At 35.5% G+C, this 18,476-nt stretch overlaps 1 long non-coding RNA gene across 1 annotated transcript in view; it reads left to right on the top strand.

The window, feature by feature from the left end:
• LOC121431698 overlaps positions 1–16,212 on the top strand; it is a 64,830-nt gene extending 48,618 nt beyond the window's left edge. Inside the window, exon 4 of the long non-coding RNA XR_005972153.1 lies at positions 13,903–16,212. This is a non-coding gene — a long non-coding RNA (uncharacterized LOC121431698). The remainder of the gene's footprint in view (positions 1–13,902) is intronic.
• Positions 16,213–18,476: the final 2,264 nt, after the last annotated feature.

Raw genomic sequence — 18,476 nt, 5'->3', positions numbered from 1 at the left:
GTATTGCCAATGGGAGGATCTCCATAGCATTAGTGATTGCAATATTCAAATGCTCATAACTTTCTCATTATTTGTCCGATTTTTCTCAAACTTTCTTTATTCTTATTATTTGATTTTTCTGTTTCTACACAAGCCTATTTGTTCCAAAGGTTTCATTCCCCTTTAAGACAGCCATTTCACTGTATGAGGTTTTCATATTTCAAACATATATATCCACCTTGCTAGGTGCTCAAGGTGCTCCTCCACCCCCCCCCCCCCCTTCATTGCATACACTAATATGCTTTTCACACTTCATTTCCTTCACTCCATATTATTCGCATAAATAGCCGGACTATCGCACATACATGTACAGCTCATTAATATTGATGATTTTGTGACAAAGCACGTGATTAACATGCAATTTCGACTTCTGTGATTGACTATAATGCTTAGCCTTACATTTCCTTAGCTCGGTTTTGTTTCACACTGCAGCTCTTATGCACCGCAATAAGCCGGCTAACCCTGATTTTTGGCAGGCCAGATACATGTAGTACCGTACTATTTATCATGCTAGCCCACTTTGTAAAAAACGTAGTGTGTAACTGAGGTGGGCTAAGCTTAACCCGAAAAATTGGTGGGGCTAAGATCCCCCCCCTTAACCCCACCTATTTCCTGGGATTGAAGGAAAGAAGTGCAGTGTAAAAAGCATAGAAGAAAAGTCCAATAGCATGTTGGCGAAATGTTCCTAATCTAAGCGCAATAACACAATGAATCTGCATAGTCTTTGGTTTTGCATGTATACAGTTGAAACTTCTCTGCAATTAAATTGAGAGAATAGTGTTCTAAATAAAATGCATTTCCAAGATCTGCTGCTTCAATGAACAGGGCACATTTCTGTCCAATTAACATGTCCCACGAGTGTAATTATTTTACTAGAGTAAGAGTTAGGCCCTATATATTATTTAGCCTAGAGTAATTTTAGAAATTGTGACTTGCCTATTTTAATGATTAATTGCCAAATCAATAAACACTGTCGCAAGTGATATCGATATTCAATTAAGGGTACATAGAAAGCAGGGTATAATGTTCTCAGGCTGTACTCCAGTCAAGCACAATGATGGTTCATTCAGACCAAGAAAAAAAATCCTGTATAGGGGTATTTTCACACAATCGTAATATACATATTTTTGTCTTCGTTGTGAGTATTAGAGATATTTTAGGACAAAATTATAATCATTGTTGTTAGAGCTGAAAGGGCATTTCATCAGGAAGATGGCTGGGGATGGCTTTCACTTCTGACTAGGGTACAAGGATTTAATGGAGCGATTGATGTCACCATGGACATTGTCATATATTGGAGCAAGAATCTCTCTCTCTCTTTCACTCTGTTTAGTCTGGTCTAAATTATCTCTTCTGCATTCCATTTGATTTGATCACACATGGTTCCCCAATCTCCTTTCTTTCCCCATCCCTCGGCCCATTCATCCCCACGGTGGCACAGGCATGTTGCGGGTGCTGCGACATGCTGGATATCAGTCCAATCATGTGCTTGATCGCCACATAGCGATCTCGGGATGACGTCAATCCCGCAAATCGGGGAACCGTCCCTGATTCAAGCTCCATTTTCGTTGTTTATTCCCTTTCCTGCAAATTGATTGCGAATTAAAGCTGGCAATCTCTTCACATGCCGAGCCCACCATCTTCCGGAGTTTCATTGCGAACATGCTCCTGATCTGCCTTTCCCATTCTTGCGAATGAAATCCTGAAAATGAGCAGGCAATGAGAATCATTCATCTTTGTTAGTTCCCTGGCATGTGTTTTTGTTACTTGATTGAAGCAAAGATTGAGAACTCGCGGTGAGCAATTATTTTTCGAGGAGGTCGTTAAAATCAAGGGGAATTGCGTATCGTCGTAGAACTAATTGGAGTGATTTTGGCATAGTGCTCAGTAAACGAAAAGTTGGTCAATAATTCAACCGGCTGAAAATCAATTCTGAGAATATCCCACTGCATGTATTGATAATAAGTAGAAAAGGCTGAGTCAAAACATGTGACAGAACTTTGTTCAAACAACAGCTAAAAGCATATCAATTTTCAATTTTGTCAAAGTTTTTGACTACGTGGGGGAGACAGAGAGAGCTTCGCAATTAAGATTTTAAAAACATGTATTGCACATGTTTTTACGATTAATTGCATTCACCACAATGTAAAATGAAATGTAAAAATCAATCTTTCAATCAGTCATAGCTTTGCGTCCTGGGTTCCAGGAAACATCTTCAGAGGTACTTGTTTGCTTTGTAGGAAATCTGTATCTATTGAAAGGACACCATTGCTACAGGGGTAGTGAACACATGGCCCATTATTTATGTGACAGTCAGAACTACTACACTAAAAGATTTCCTTTATTCTGCATTAAAAAAAATCTAGGTTCTTTTCATAAAGACTTGCTGTAATAACAAATGTGCAGTTGCTTTATAAATTTGCAATTAGCTATTAATCAAATTAAATGATTTCGGTAGCTTGGTACATTCAGTGCAAATATTTCTTGAGGTGGTTTCAGACTGCCTCGAAGTTTGTCAGTCCCAGATATTTTCTGATCTGGAAATTTGCCCTGATAAAAAATACCAGGCAATTTTGGCAGTGTGAAAGTAAATTACGTGTAATATCTCTGAAAGAAAATACGGGCTAGATAGTAGGTACTTGTCAACACTTGTAGAAATTTTGCAGTGATTTTTTTCATGGTCGCTAGTGTTTTGGCAAATTACCGGAACTTTCTTCATTGGGTGCGGGCGCCGTGGGTGGTATGCTGAGCAAGCGATTTGAATCTTGCGCCTTGCCTGCTTGCCGGTAACTGTAGGAAATTTTCTTTAAGGATATGTTTCGGGGCGGTGTGAATGCAGGAATTATTGTGGGGGGGTGGTTAGCCTGAAAAGGTTCTTGTGATTTAACAGGGATACTTGTGATCGAGGCGGTTTGAAACCACCTTAGAGGAAGTTTTATAAGTGGCCTGATGATCAATGTATATGAGCTTGTATCCTTACAAATCATGTGGTATGTGCATGCTAGCCGTCTGTTTATTCTTATACTCGATCAAAATTGAAATTTTTCTTTACACCTTTCACAATCTGCACATATGTTAAACCTCTAATTTCACCAGTTGAATGATTTTACATATTTTAGCACTTTTGATATAACTTATTTTTGTCCGCTTGAACCCTCACAAGTAGGAAATTAACTAGTTTACCAGAGCTTACTGACCTGTATAACATCCTGTTTTTACATTCAGCTTGTACAGAGTTACAGACACAGAGCGAGAATAATTCCATATAAAAAGGAATATCCATATAATTAGATCCACATACAATGTATATACTTCAGGGCTTGTATTCAATTGAAAATATTGATTTTGTTAGTATTTTAGTGAGCATTGTACATGGGTAAGCAAAACGCTTAATTGCTTGAGCCAAAGTTTGAGCCAAATTATGAGCACTGTGTGTATCCATTCTGTGCTTATCATGTTTGTAAAACTGCATGCAAGCCACACTTAAGCTTTGTAAGCGGCTGACTTAGATCTAAGCAAAATACTTAGCCAAAATATGCAATTGAATATCAAAGATGCTTAAAGTATTTTACCTAAAAGCAAAATACTGAGTAAAATTCATTAAATTTTGGCTTACATGTAAGTTTGGAATTGAATACCGACCCAATTCCTCCTTTCCTCCATTAGAGTAAGCATCCGTCTGAAAATTAGTTTCATTTTCTGACACAGGAGAATTGTATCAGACCAGTGAAAGCTTGAAGAAATGAATTGTCATGGGAAACTTGTAGCGAGATTTTAAAATTGGAATATGCTGTCCCATGCCCAGATGACCAATAAATGATATTTTGAATCTTATTATTTCTTCATACCCATATGGATGTTGTAATAGAGGTCTGTTCTATTATTATTATTATTATTATTATTGTTATTATTATTATTACTATTTTTATTATTATTATTATTACAATTATTATTATTATATCTCTCCTTCCCCTCTCCCTCTCTCACTCTCTTCATTCTATTTTTCTCTCACCCCCCCCCCTCCTTATGTTTCTTTTCTTGTTGCTCTCAAATTTATTTTCCATCCATCTGTACCTTATACAAATTGCGAATAGGCATGAGTACGATGGTGCGAGATTTCGCATGAGGTGAAAGAAAGTTGCTCTATTCAACGAGGCATTAGCCGAGTTGAATAGAGCGTTTCTTTCACCGAATGCAAAATCTTGCACCATTGCACGTGTAAGAATATTCACTATAAGTGTTGTACAACGCCTCGGAATCTAGCGAAAATATGAAAAAACAAAGAGTTTTTCCCTGCAGTAATCTATGAAAAGGGAGCAAAAATATTGAAAGCGAAAAGCAAAATCCCACAAGCCGGGCCCACAAGCGCACATGATCTTGGACAGCATTGCGCATTTAGCCAGCGGGCTGTACGCGCATTGTCACCTTATTCAATGAAATCGCATTGTGACGTCACCTCCTAAAGCCGTGCAATGGTACATTTTGAATGGTACGTCTTGTGTGCAATGGTACGAATGTGTGACATTGAGCCTCCCATTTGCTCGCGTACAACAAGCTAAGTAGGCGTTGTACAACAATCATTGTTCACTAGTTGGTAGTCTCTTTCCTTACCCCTTCTATCCCCCTCTCTCCCCCTCTCTCCCACACGCTCAATCATACTCTCTTCATCTTTCTCATTCTCTTTTTCTCCCTCTCTTCATATTTCTCGCCCATCCTCATCTTAATCATTGAGCCAGCGGTAAAGGGGCCAGTTCTATGGCAGTTATAAGTGTCCTGTTTCACAAACAGTCAATGCTAACGTAATTTTGCCGAGGGGTCCCCCCTGTCTCCGTTTCATTAAATGTGATCAATCAGTCCAATATGATGTGCACCCACCCTTACTTCCGTGGATGGGTAGCTGGAAGAGTGAATTGCCAATTGGTTTTCACCCACTTGGTCTAATTTCCATTTGATCTCATCCTGCATGGTGCAGTCCTATCTACTAACCATATGGTATAACTGCACTGTTAAACCCATATACCATTCTTGTCTAATTTCTACCCATTTCTTCCAATAAACTCTTCTATTACCTCTCAGTCTATATGAATAAATGTACTCTCCGTGAATCTAAGTTTTATTTGGCAAGGACCATGACAACTATAGTGGTCACTGGTCAAAGTGGAAATGAGACTTTCTTTAATCAGACTAAATGGAATATACAGTTGACTATTATTAGAGCTAGTATAGAGGGAAAGACTAAAAGACAATGGGAATAGGATGCGGAGTAGTATTGTTTTCAAGTAGAACCACATGTGACTCACAAATCAATGTGAAAACAAACAAAATTACTGCGGGATAATACTACAGAAAGAATCGGGCGGCAGAAGGGAGACAAAGGAAAATATCCATAAAATGTACGGTATTTGACAAAACTAGTATTTGAGCATTTTTCATAAAATGTTTTATCAGTGAATGTCACTCCTGAAGTTGCCCTTAGCCAGTCTGATGCAATGATTTCAGTAGCTTATAACGATTTTTAATGAAGATCACTATAAATCATGTCATGGAACACACTGCAGTTGATTTCCAATTAATCATTCCTCTCTGTTGATATCTACTGTAGATGATATATAGACTGATACGATTTCAGTGTTTTTTTTTCATTTGATTTATAAAGCTTTTAAAATAGACTTTAGTTGTGTTCAATGTCAATTCTCAAATTTAAACAGCAAATTGAAGAATGTAAACACGATTAGCAGTAGGCCTACACATTTTATCGTAAAAAATTGGAGCTGATATGTGTTGATTGTCTTGACATTCTCAGCTCTCAGAAACTAACATCACCACAGCTTCCACCGTGAGAGCACATTTAAAGATGTTTCCAAACTCAATCATGTTTGGTATGGCAGTTTGTTGCATTCGCAGTAATGAAGGTCATAAGAAATGCGCTGATTCATTTCAAAATGCACCCTTTTCGGCGTTAAAATTTTCCTCGGAATCGAGATTTGAAAGACTCTTACTTCTATGACTGGGAATGGAGAACACTCATACACCCTATGTATTCTATTGAATCTCTTTTTTTTTCATTATGAATCTTGTTAATGTTTAAATCTAATTCCTTTCATGAGACACTCCCCTTACTCGACCATGATTTTTTTTTGCTGTTTTTGCTTCATCCTATCTCTTTGTATATTTCTCTTCCTTTCACCAGTTGAGTGTTTTTTATGATTGGCTTTTTAGATGATAATTACACATACATAAAGGATGCAATTAGCGTGGTACGATCTGCATGGCACTCCATCACGTGTGAGGAGTTTGGTTGCAGAAGGTACTAAATCAATTCCGATTGATAAACATTCATTTCAAGCTTCTATTCTTGTATGGATTTGTCTTCGAACATTAAGGTTTCGAAGTTAGAATACCTGCAAATGATGACTTCACAAGGAAAGTCATTAAATCAAGGTTTAATTGTCACCATGCAGATCTCAACCTAGTTTATTTCTGGTGTATAAACCTTTATCTGTAAAGTCATGAAATCTACATATTAGCTGAAAAAGTTATCACTCTGTGGGAGAATGTATTGCTTGGCAAAAGTCAAATATCAAATTTGACACTGCAAGTGAGAATCTGATGCCGTTTAGGCACTTGACGCTGTAGTGTTATGAAACAAGGCCCTGGTTGGAATGCTGTGCTTATGTTTGTCATATCACTTACATGTTTTAAACTTGGAGCATTTTGGCACATATATATTTTTACTCATGTGCATGGTCATTTTCTTGGATTCTGTTCAAACTCATTGTTACATTGTTACCACAACTGGGATTTATGTTTAATCTTAATTTTTAAGGCAATCATGAGAAAATCCTCTTTCTAAATAATATACTGTTCCAAAGATGCCTGTAAAAATTATGAAAAAGGGGCATTTTTCTCAAAAGTAATAAAATGAAGTTAGTACCTTTTAAACCCACTTCTCCATTTTGAATAATTATACATGAAGATGGTGCAAGGTAGCTTTGCAATTATTATGACTTACATTTACTTTGTGAATCTCTTTCATTTCCTTCCAAATTGCTTTAATGAACGATCAACAATTGCTGGCAAAAAAGCTCTTATTTCCTGGGAGCCCGAAGCCAGACTACTTAAGCCGTGCACGACGGCATAGTAGAATAGGTTCTAACACCCCAAACGAGATTAATCAGCCGGCCATGTCAAGTTCGAACAGCTCCATTGTTCCGTGCGTGCGAGCTGGATCGTTGATTACAAAAGCGTGTGTGCGATCCACGATGAGTGAATTGATCGATCGATAGTTTTCGCGCATGCGTAGTTCATTTCCTGTTTTGGCTGCACGGAGTTCAGAGCTCACCTGTCGCTCCAGTGCTATAATTATGTCCGTACAGAGTGACTTCTTTGAGAATGTATTGTTGGTGATGTGGGTTTTGAAGTTCTTCTTGGACTTCTTCTTTTTCGATATTACTATTATCATAATATTCTCATAATGTTACTATTATCATAATATTCTCCCTTCCTTTCTTCTTCCTTTTCTTCTTTTTCGATCTTCTTATTATTATCAAAATTATTATTCTCATTTCTTTTCTTCTCATATTCTTTTTTTTTCGATATTCTTCTTATCTTATCATCCTCATTTCCTTTCTTCTTTTGTTCGATCTCTGTCTCATCTTTTTGTTCTTATACTTCCTATTTATAGACCCCCCTTCTCCCTTGATATAGTCTTGCTTTGTTTCCTCTTGCAAATGAAATCCTCCTTGTTTTTTCTTCCTTTTTTATAATGCTCCCTTTTCATTTTCTCCTCCTTCTTCTTCTTCACTGATAATTGTGTAATCCTACACCTCCATCTCCTAAGTTTTCTCTTTCTTTTTCCCTTCTATTTATTCTTGTTATGAATTTGCTTGTGCTTCTTTTTTTCGCCTTTTTTCTTCGTCGTCTTATTTTCTCTTTATACCTATTCTCATTCTTTTACTCCCGTCGTCCTATTTTGCTTAATTTTGTTCTCTCTGTTTTTCTCTTCATGCAAAATGAAAAAAAATGAAGAATATGATATTTCCTTTTAAAAGTATGCCCCCCAAAACATGAATCTTCAAAATATCGTTATATGCATACAAGTAATACTTTCTGAACAAGAAATCATAATCTTCTCGATTAAAATTTGCAAGGTGGAATACGACAATTATTATGAAGATTATTTATCATTTATCATCCAATTACTTAAGTTAGCCCACCCCATCCCCCATGATCACCATTATCTTCTCCCTTCATCTTTTTTCTGTTTCGTCTGCTTTTTTATTTTATCTTTTTCTTTGTCTTATCATTATTATATTCATAATCTTAACCATTGTTGTTGTTATTATTATCAATATTATTATTATTTTTTTATTATCCGATTGTTATATTTTCTTTTATTATTTGTTATTATCATTGTTAGTGTTGATAGTAATGTTTATAATTGTTATCATTGATGTTATGTAAACATTTGAATATTTTACATGTAAAGAATAAAAAAAAATAGTTTAATTCGATTAAAAAATATTATATGTCATGAATGCCACCCCCTCTAATCTCTCTAATCCCCTTACCTCTAGTCAACCTCTACTTATATTCTCTCCTCTATTTTCCCTTTACTTTTTTCCCTTCTATTCAATCAGTAGCTTACGCAGGGGGGAGAGGGTTCAATTTCATACGAGGCGCTTTTAATCGAAAAAAATGTACTACAACACTGCGCAGACAAGTGGGTTATGCTCTCTCTCTCTTCTTCATCTCCCGTTCCGTGCCCCCCGGCCCTCTCTCTATTTTTTCCCTTCTGAGTATATTCTCGTCATCACAGAAATATGTCCAAACCCGGCCCTCCAAGCCCAACCCATACTAAAAAATAGAACCTACATTAGGATAGGTGCCCGGCATATTCGGCCCATAATCAATTTCAAATGATTTCTAGATTTTATACGTCGTCGAGAAATGTTCAACAAAAACCTCCAAATTATTTCCTTAATTTAAAATCCAACGGAGCCGTTGCCATGTATTTGTGTAAAAAATGAATATTATGTATCAAATGATTCTAGTAATTAAAATTGTATTAAAAACAAGACATTCTGCCTTTCTTTCATTATCCAAGAATATACAATAAGTCCCTGCAAACCGTTTTATTTATTGTGAACTTACTCAATTCTCAATTTATTTCACTAGTTTAGAACGTGTGTGGTTATTTTCTTGACATGTATGTGCAAAGGATTTAATGATCAACAAATGATTAGTAATTCATGGAAAATGCAAGAAAAAATAACTTAAGTATATGTTGGTCAATTTAAAATGGAAAAAAATGAGTGTGACCAGAAAGACATTTTCGGTTTTGCTGGTATTCTAGTTGTCAGAGATCGGCGGTGAACCAAGGAATTCTTGGTGGAGGGGACTATAAATGCGCTACTTTTTCTTTACTTTTTTCTGACAAGCAAAGGGGGGGGGAGAAATAGAGGTCAGCAATGAAATCGCAACCCAAGTTACACCATTACTATTTTATACCCTTTTTTTATTCTAGTGCATATAAATTATATTCCATCATTTAACCCCCCCCCATTTGTTTCGCCACACTCACTGTCAAATTTTCGGACAATATATGATTTGATTAACATTTTAGGAACTTTCCGTTCGGAAATTATTATTTCCTGCGTTCAGTTTGTTTTAATATCCAATTTCGTCAAGATGAAAAAGGACTCTGAAAATAATAACCTGCATTGCCAAAGTATAATTCTAAAATGTCGTAAGTGTATATAATTTCTCACCTGGTACATTCACCTTTACAGAATTTCGATGTATTAAAATAATTCTTATGTTTTATTTCTCCACTTCCTTTTTCCTTGTAGCCAACAATCCATAAGAGCTCCGATGAAAATACAAATATAACGAGTTAATTAGAGAACTGTAAGAGGAAGATCGTGCTTCAAAAGAGATACATAGAAAGGCCATTCTCGCCTGCCTAAATATCATATTCCAGCTCATATTAAGTGATATATATTATCTCTAATTAATTAATTAATTGTCTTTATTAATCAATTCATGTATACTGATTGCTTTATCTCATATTTATCTTTATCAAAGTTGAACGTCTGTTATATTCTATGGAGTACGGCCAAAAATGAAACAAATAACTGAATGGACGTATATGGAATCACAATATGCTTTATGCCGTTTTTCTCGCACCCTTCTAACAAGCAATTAAAAAAAATTAAACGAGCCGCATGATGATAATGATTAATAATTCATATAATATCCACTAAACATTGTGATCAAGGCGCTCTACTTATTCATTACCCGGCTTACATCATTTGTTCCGTGAAAAGCATTATAGGCCTGTTTGCAGACATAAACATAAATATTTTATTTTAATATATTCTGCTTTTCATTCCCTCTATCTTCTCGAATAATATATCCATGGAATGCATATTTACTCCATGCTCTGGATTCCTATCGCATCACATTTTTTTTATATGCAGGTCAAACCAAACCACGATAACATACTCAATCAGAATAAAATCAATTGGGGAAACCTTAGATTTTTTTCGAAAATTCATATGAGATTACTGATATGGATAAAACATGCTTCATATACTTTGTACATCGTAAATAACACATATTAGTCTTCATTAGCATGATTATGCCTATGTCACGGCGTTTATCACTCTTTGGTGTTAAACCAAACTGACAAAGGGTGAATTCATCCGTACATCCTTCCCTTTCAAGTCACTCTTTTACATTGTTAGTAAGTGGCAACTTTATCGACCTTCGCTGGATGCCCTTTTGTGATTTTCAAAGGAAAGGGGGCCATGCCTCCATCAATTACCACATCCGTATCGTTAGAACAAAATAGAGTGTACGTACGATCCGAGGTATTCTCAATAGCCAGCTGTATACACTTTTTGTTTAGGATTATAGAAATCGATATCAACTTAAAGTCGTGTACTCTCTTCTAGTTTGATCTAGCTTGATCAGTTCATTGAGTTGAATATTATGACAGCCATTTTCAAGAGGCAAAATAATGCACCTAAATGAAAGAAGAAAACAAAAATCGATGTGTTATAAACTGAAACCCTGATTTTTCTTCTTCCTATATTTTATCAACGGCGCCATTTTTTTAAAAAAAAGAAGTGCACACCTAGTTAGCAGTAATGCATATAGCATTTTCATTTCTTTGAAAAGCAGGATAAAAGAGCATTGTAGATTAAATGCCTTGCTCACGGGCATAGGTGCCGCGGCCGGGATCGAACCCCGGACTTTTTGAAACCTCACAAGCAATCTTATAAAGTATCGATCGTTTTCGATCTATCGTTGATCATATCAGCGCACGCACGCAGCTCTGCGTGCGTTTTGGGTTGCATTTCGCTGCTCCCATTGTTTTCCCTCACTTTTATTGATTACGGTATATACGTGGTTCTGCGAAACTGAAAATCGTTGAAATCAAGCTTCCACCACGGCAATGCCCACTGTACGCCAATATTGGACTCTCTTCGAAGCATAACTCGTTTTATAATGCTTTATAAACTATAGAAACAAAAGGTAAAAACGTATGACTTTCTGGAATGTGTAGTTTAATTAATGGACATTGTAATTATAACACAGAAAAGGCAGAAACATAGTATGAAATTGTATTTTTAAAGCCTGCAAATGGATGCGAGTAATAGCCTTTGCGGAACCGACTATATACGGCTCCCGTACATGAATAAGTTTTAGGGAACCGTATATATCCGGCTCCCGTTGGCAACGGGTTAAGAGTATACATAACATCTTTCAGGCTTTTATCAGACAAAATTATGCTATTTAACAAAAGGACAAGGACAAAGCTAGCGAGATGGAATTGTCTATATGTCCATGATCATCTTTTTTCTTGTAGTTAATTGCAGTTTATTTTTTCTCTTTATCTCTCACAATACTTTAGTGATCTAGATGATTTTGTTTCCAGTAAAGAAAAAGTAAAAGGATCAAAAACCAAAGCAATATTAATCTTTTTCATGAAAATAATGAAATAAAAGTATAGAGTTAGAGACTGTTCTGAAGGTATCATTGTATCATTATTATGTATTCCATAAATGGTATAAAAAGAGATTCAATATCTAATTTACATTAGTTTACAGTTTTTGATTGAAGAAAGAGGAAAAACTGAAGAAACTTTTTTACATTTTGATTGATATTTAAGTAGATTTATTTTTATCAATTTAATGGTTTCTTCTAATGAAGTAATTTTTGTCTATTTCAAGAATTTGATTGGACTTACAGTTTATTTGCCTCTCTATCTCAATCAGATATGCATATTTTGGTCTTCAGTAAAAGAACAAAAAGGGGGAATAGGATTATTGGTGTTGAATAAAATGGTGGATGAATTATTGATCTTCTCTATTAAATAGAGCTCTACTTAATACACAATTAAAACTGTGATGTTCCATAACATGATTATATAATATTGGATGGCTCAGAATGGAATACAAGAAATACTCCAAGAGTTTAGGAAAATATTCCATGAATTGCAGATGAGTGGAATATTGGCCATAACGAGGGGAATATTTCTGGTATTTCATGAAATAACGCCATCCAATATAATTATCTATCCCCCCCCCAAAAAAAAAAGAGGGAGAAATTTGATTTAACAAGTCATATCACTTATCACATTATGCCATTATCACTTCATAGGATCAATTTTGGTCGTTAACATGCAACTTGCGTATAGTTCATTATGACGTCATGGAGCGTAGTTGTGCTATGTGCTGAGCATCGCATTGCTTTCATCGTTGTACGCGTTGTTTTTTTTTAAGCATTCGCGCATGCGCCCTAAACTGTTGAATAAGCTCTTATATTCAATAGCAAATTTTGTACAGGAGTCTATGGGATATTCGTCGGATTTCGGTCCTTTTTAGGGATACGCACTGATACTGCATGGGCAATTGATACAGACCAAAATACACGTTTTTAATACATCTCTAGGGCATTCTATATAGATGATAATGTTATTTGATTGTAAGTTAGCATGATCTTATTTAACATGATATTTAATAACATTTGATTTGACTGGAATCAGGTTTCATGACTGAATAATAGATGAATGAATGAATGAATCTTTATTTCGTTTCAAATCCGATAACAAACAACAACAACAGTAAATCAATGTGATACAAGCAAATAGCAAAGAACAAAAGTAAATATTACAGGATAATATACATGTACATAATACATGCACTACTTTTTATAAAATATAAATGTAAGTAACACCCATGAGAATAGATGAAATGAAATGTGGTGACCTACTAAAAAGCTTAGCTTGTAGACCATAGGCCACCAGAATATTAAAATACTTACATTAGCAATCATTTAAAACATCATAGAACAAGCAAACAAAAAATTGTAGTAACCAAGGTACAGATATATATATTTACAAAAGATACACTAAAAAGTAACGAAAAGTGAAATGCAGAATGCAAACAAATCCTATTAGACCTAAACTATAAGAATCTAAAATTCAAAAAGAAGAAAGAAAAGAAGAAAAAAAGAAAATAGGCAGAGCTCTATTTTTGCATAGATAATTGTGGAAAGAATACAATTTATAAAGTTAGACGAGATATAACAAGCAGGCATTCAGATTAGGCAGGCATTTGCTTGCAGGCAGGCATTCAGATTAGGTGTAGTAATTAATAACATATTATTTCATGATATATGACTGTATTCTTATCTATTTCCCCGACCATTTTCACATTTTGTTTCCTTCTCAATGACCTTGTTAAATAGTTGAATAATACATAACTGCAACTGTGATATTCAATAACATGTTATTGATGTATTTTTGTCCCTTTTTGCTGACCTTTTTCATATTTCGTTTGCTTCTCAATGCAGGTCTGGTTAATGCACTGTAGTGACTGACTCAAAATGCTTCTGGAATCAGCCAAAAGTAAGTCAGATAAATTGTTCTGCAAAAACAATCGAGTGTACATATAGTACAGTTACATTAAGGTATGGGAGTAAGGGCTTATACATTTGAAATTGGATTTTTGTAGCATAATACATCAGCAGATTTTATGTTCAGAATATGTCCCCACCCTTGCTGTAGCAGTCAAGAAGGTAGGCCTATATGATTTAATGCCTACATAAAGGATTGTGCCAAATGAATTCGTGCACTTTCCGAAATTTCTCTTTTATTGCAAACTTAAGTTTGCATAACCTCTCCAATGAGTTCTCTTTTCAAGACTGCTTTATGTCTCGTCTCTTTTTGCAATCAATCCTCAATCTTGTTTTCCACTTCCAAATTGAACATTTCCCTGCACGGGTTAGAACCAAGTCAGGTTGCATTCCGATGGAACTCACTCTCTCAACGCTCTGGAAGGATGTCTGCGTCGGGTGCAATTACTGTTGAACTTGTATCATTTTTCTATTTGCATTTCGTCTCTTGTCTACTGGTTTGAGTTCATTTCGCATGCAATGAGTGATTTTCTCAAAAATACTTCGAAGTGCGAAATAAATTTGTGCAATTAAGGAGGTGCGTTAGCTCAATTGGTAGGGCATTGGTCTCACAATCCAGTGAGTCGGGTTAGATTCCAACTTGGTGCGCTATAGTGCCCTTTGGTAAAGCTTTTATCCTTAATACCAGGTCCCTCAGAGAGGATCCTTGGCTTTCAGTCCTCTGGTTGATTACTTATAAGTATTCACACTGTCTTGGCAATCAGGTAAATATATGTCATTACCATCCACCATTATATATAAAAATAAAAGTGAACTGCCTATTCTAGTAGAATTTATACTCCTTATGTGGCATCAAAAGAAACGTAGGTTCCCATTGCAAGTCAAGTGTAAGTCCTCAAATCAACTGCAATGGGACGTCGCAGTTTAACTCAAATCGCTGCAATTTTTTGTGTTCAATACATTTAACTTTCTTGCATTGCTCCATTAGTCACAATTGATTTAAATAAAAAATTGTATTCTATGATGGATCATGATTCTCTTTGTATCTGAATAATACGACTCGTGGATGACTGAATGGTCAGCCGGCTAAAGCATGGTTTTTCACAGGGTCTCTGAAACGTTTGTGAAAGATGACATTGATACCATGAAAATTATGTTTATTTCTTCGTCCAGAACAGTAAACTCACAGAGAGCGGTTAACATAATGCATTATGATTGGAGACAAAGCGATTATTGTCGTATGTCCCCCAAGCTTACACATCTGCACAATGTTTCTTCTTCCAGGTTGACATAAACATCTCACAAACATACACTTATGCCTGAATGTTTCATTGGCTAAAGTAAACAATAAAAGTTTCACGCAAATTTTTCCATCAATTAGAACATTATACAGCTGAAGGTGACTGCGCGTTAACACATGCAACGGTTTATAGCCTATACGCACTGAAGAATTTGACATCTGTAGAACATGAAGTATCTGTTCAGCAGTTAGGATAACATTGCTGGAAAGAATATATTATGTCACGCAGTTTGTTTACATAGTTGACTACTTAAAGATGTGTTGTTAACACTGTTAAAATGCTCATAGCGGCATGGACTTATTATTATCATGCGAACACCTCGACAGTGTCAATGCACTTGTGTTCATATAATGTGAGGCTTTGATTCATGCCATTAAGATGCTCAAGTTTACAGTGTGAAGGTGATTTCTCATTGTCTTCCACACTGTGGATACACTGTCTGATATTGTACTGTTACGGGTATTATGATATATGTCTGAATGGCCATTTCCTTAAATATGATGCATTATCTTCAAGCTTGGATATTTTTGTGTGAAAATGCACACTAAGCATCTTGTCCTCTTTTTTTTTCAAGCTCCTCCACCTCAAACCTGACCTGCTCATTCCTGCATTGAAGGAAAAGACGCATCTATTGATTTTCCCCCTGCTATTTCCATCTCTTTTATTCCCCTCACGGTGGCTCAACATGCATGAATTTCTCCCTCCGTCTTGGGGGTCCCCTTTCCGATCTTCAAAATTTCCACTGCCGTGCACCGAGGATGACGCAAGTCCCGTTCATTCGTATGGATTCGTAAACAACTCTCTTGGTCGCCTCTTTAAACTGAAAATCACTATGAATATGTATTTCCATTGATTTCATTAAAGAAACCAGGGGAATAATAATGGGACCCTAATCTTCAAAATTGAGTTGTTTATGGATTAAAGAGGCAGTAAAGGAAAGGAGGGGGAGGGGAACTTAAGGATGGGGGGGGCAAATGGTAGGCAAAAGAATATACTGTCGAGGTAGGGGTAGACAAGAAAAATAGATTTCTGTTTTCTATTAAAAGGATTTGCTTGTTCCATCGTGATAATCCCCATGTGTATCTGTGGCCAAAAGGCAAAGTACTACATGAATATTATGGATATTTAGGTTGCCTCAACTTTCCTGCAAAGTTCCACGAATTAAAAACCACGGATATGACCATTTGAATAAAAAGTAGAATCTGCAAAAGATAGTACGAGAGCTTAGTGTATTAATGGAGCAGTCATATCATGATTCCTTGTCCTACCATGCACAAAGCCCTTTTCTGTATGTCTGTATTCTTTATATCCAAAGTTCCATGATCCTTTAAAACACAAGCAATGATTTAAGTTATTTGAATAAAATGAAAATCAAACAGCCATACAGTAACATTGAAAGCATCGGATGTGACTTAAGGAAGTTGCAGATGTTAAGATGTCAAAGTAAAGGAAGTTACTCTTTTTGGGTTTATGTTATATGCATACTCTATGCAGATGAGAGTACCAAAATTACCAATGATTTGTCACTCTGTTTCTTTTTTATTGATTTCATTATATGAAGTATCATATACATGTATTTTGATATTCATGGATTTGATGAGAATAAAAACTATTTATTGACTCTACGTAATAAGGGATGAAATTTATTTGTGACAGGTGTTAATATGTTACGATATATCTGACATCATTTCAAAATACGGCTACGCCTGCTTTTAATAGCGACTATCTGTATAGAAAGACCATAAACTGTTAAAATAATGCTAATTCCACATGGTCAGGGAGGAATTAATCTTTGTTTCACTTGACAATGAGGAGGAAATTGGAATATTACATATTTCATGTAATAAAATACAAAAGAAATAGTGAGTGGATGACGTCATCAGTCTACTTAAGGTCAAGTCCACTTCAGAAAATGTTGATTTGAATCAATAGAGAAAAAAATCGGACAAGCACAATGCTGAAAATTTCATCAAAATCGGATGTAAAATAAGAAAGTCATGACATTGCAAAGTTTTGCTTATTTTCAACAAAATAGTTATATGAACGAGCCAGTTACATCCAAATGAGAGAGTCGATGATGTCACTCACTATTTCTTTTGTTTTTTTTATTGTTTGAATTATACAATATTTCAATTTTTACGATTAGGACCTCCTTGCCTTAAGCACAAAATTTTAAAATAATGGAATTCCATGTGTTCAGGGAGGAATGAAACGTCATTTCACATGAAAATGATGAGAAATAAAAAAAAATCATATTTCATGTAATAAAGTACAAAAGAAATAGTGAGTGAGTGATGTCATCAACTCTCTCATTTGGATGTCACTGGCTCGTTCATAGAACTATTTTGTTGAAAGTAAGCGAAACTTTAAAATGCCATAACTTTCTTATTTTACATCCGATTTTGATGAAATTATCAGTGTTATGCTTGTTGAATTTTTCTCTTTTTATTCAAATCAAGTTTTTGTTGGGGTGGACTTGTCCTTTAAAGATGTGCACGTAACTGTTTTGTGAATTTAAGCGAAAATTTAAAATGCCGTAACTTTCTTATTTTACATCCGATTTTGATGAAATATTCAGTGTCCTTTAAAGAGTTTAGGCACATGTATAAAATCTTACACAACAAAGGTTGATTTTCAGTTCTTTATTCTCAATAAAATTAACTTTGAAACAATTATTGTAAGGTTTATCTGGTAAGCAGTGTTGTATAAAATTTTAAACAGCACTTTAACTGTTCACAGAGGACACATGTGTGGATTGGTTTCCCTTGAATTTTATTCCCATTGAAACATGTATTCTAGGGCCCTGTTGATATAGACAATCTTCTCATAAAGACTGATTTTTTGGTAACCCTTTGGTGGTTCCACTGTATTATAAGGACACCTGCTCATTAGGAGGCCGTTCTCATTACGCTTTCTAAAACTAGTTTACTGGAAACTGATTCAAGAAACCAGTTTGGAGGATAGCTTTGCTAGATAACACAAAACTGGTTTTCAAAATCACTTCACGTAAAGAGATCTTTTTGCTATGGAAACACTCGCAGTGGGGTGACAAGTTTCGAAACCGCAGTGTAGGCATTCTCCACCTGTCGTGTAGAGTAGCGTGCTCAAAATGTGCAAAGATCATTTCCCGAAGAACAGTTGCGTCCTCACTGACGCTAAAACCAGTTTAACAAGGCAAAGTGATCTTGAAAACTATATCGCGAGGTGGTT

The sequence above is a fragment of the Lytechinus variegatus genome, chromosome 18, assembly GCF_018143015.1.
Source record: "Lytechinus variegatus isolate NC3 chromosome 18, Lvar_3.0, whole genome shotgun sequence".
NCBI lineage: Eukaryota > Metazoa > Echinodermata > Echinoidea > Temnopleuroida > Toxopneustidae > Lytechinus > Lytechinus variegatus.
This window is presented reverse-complemented; position numbering and strand designations above follow the sequence as displayed.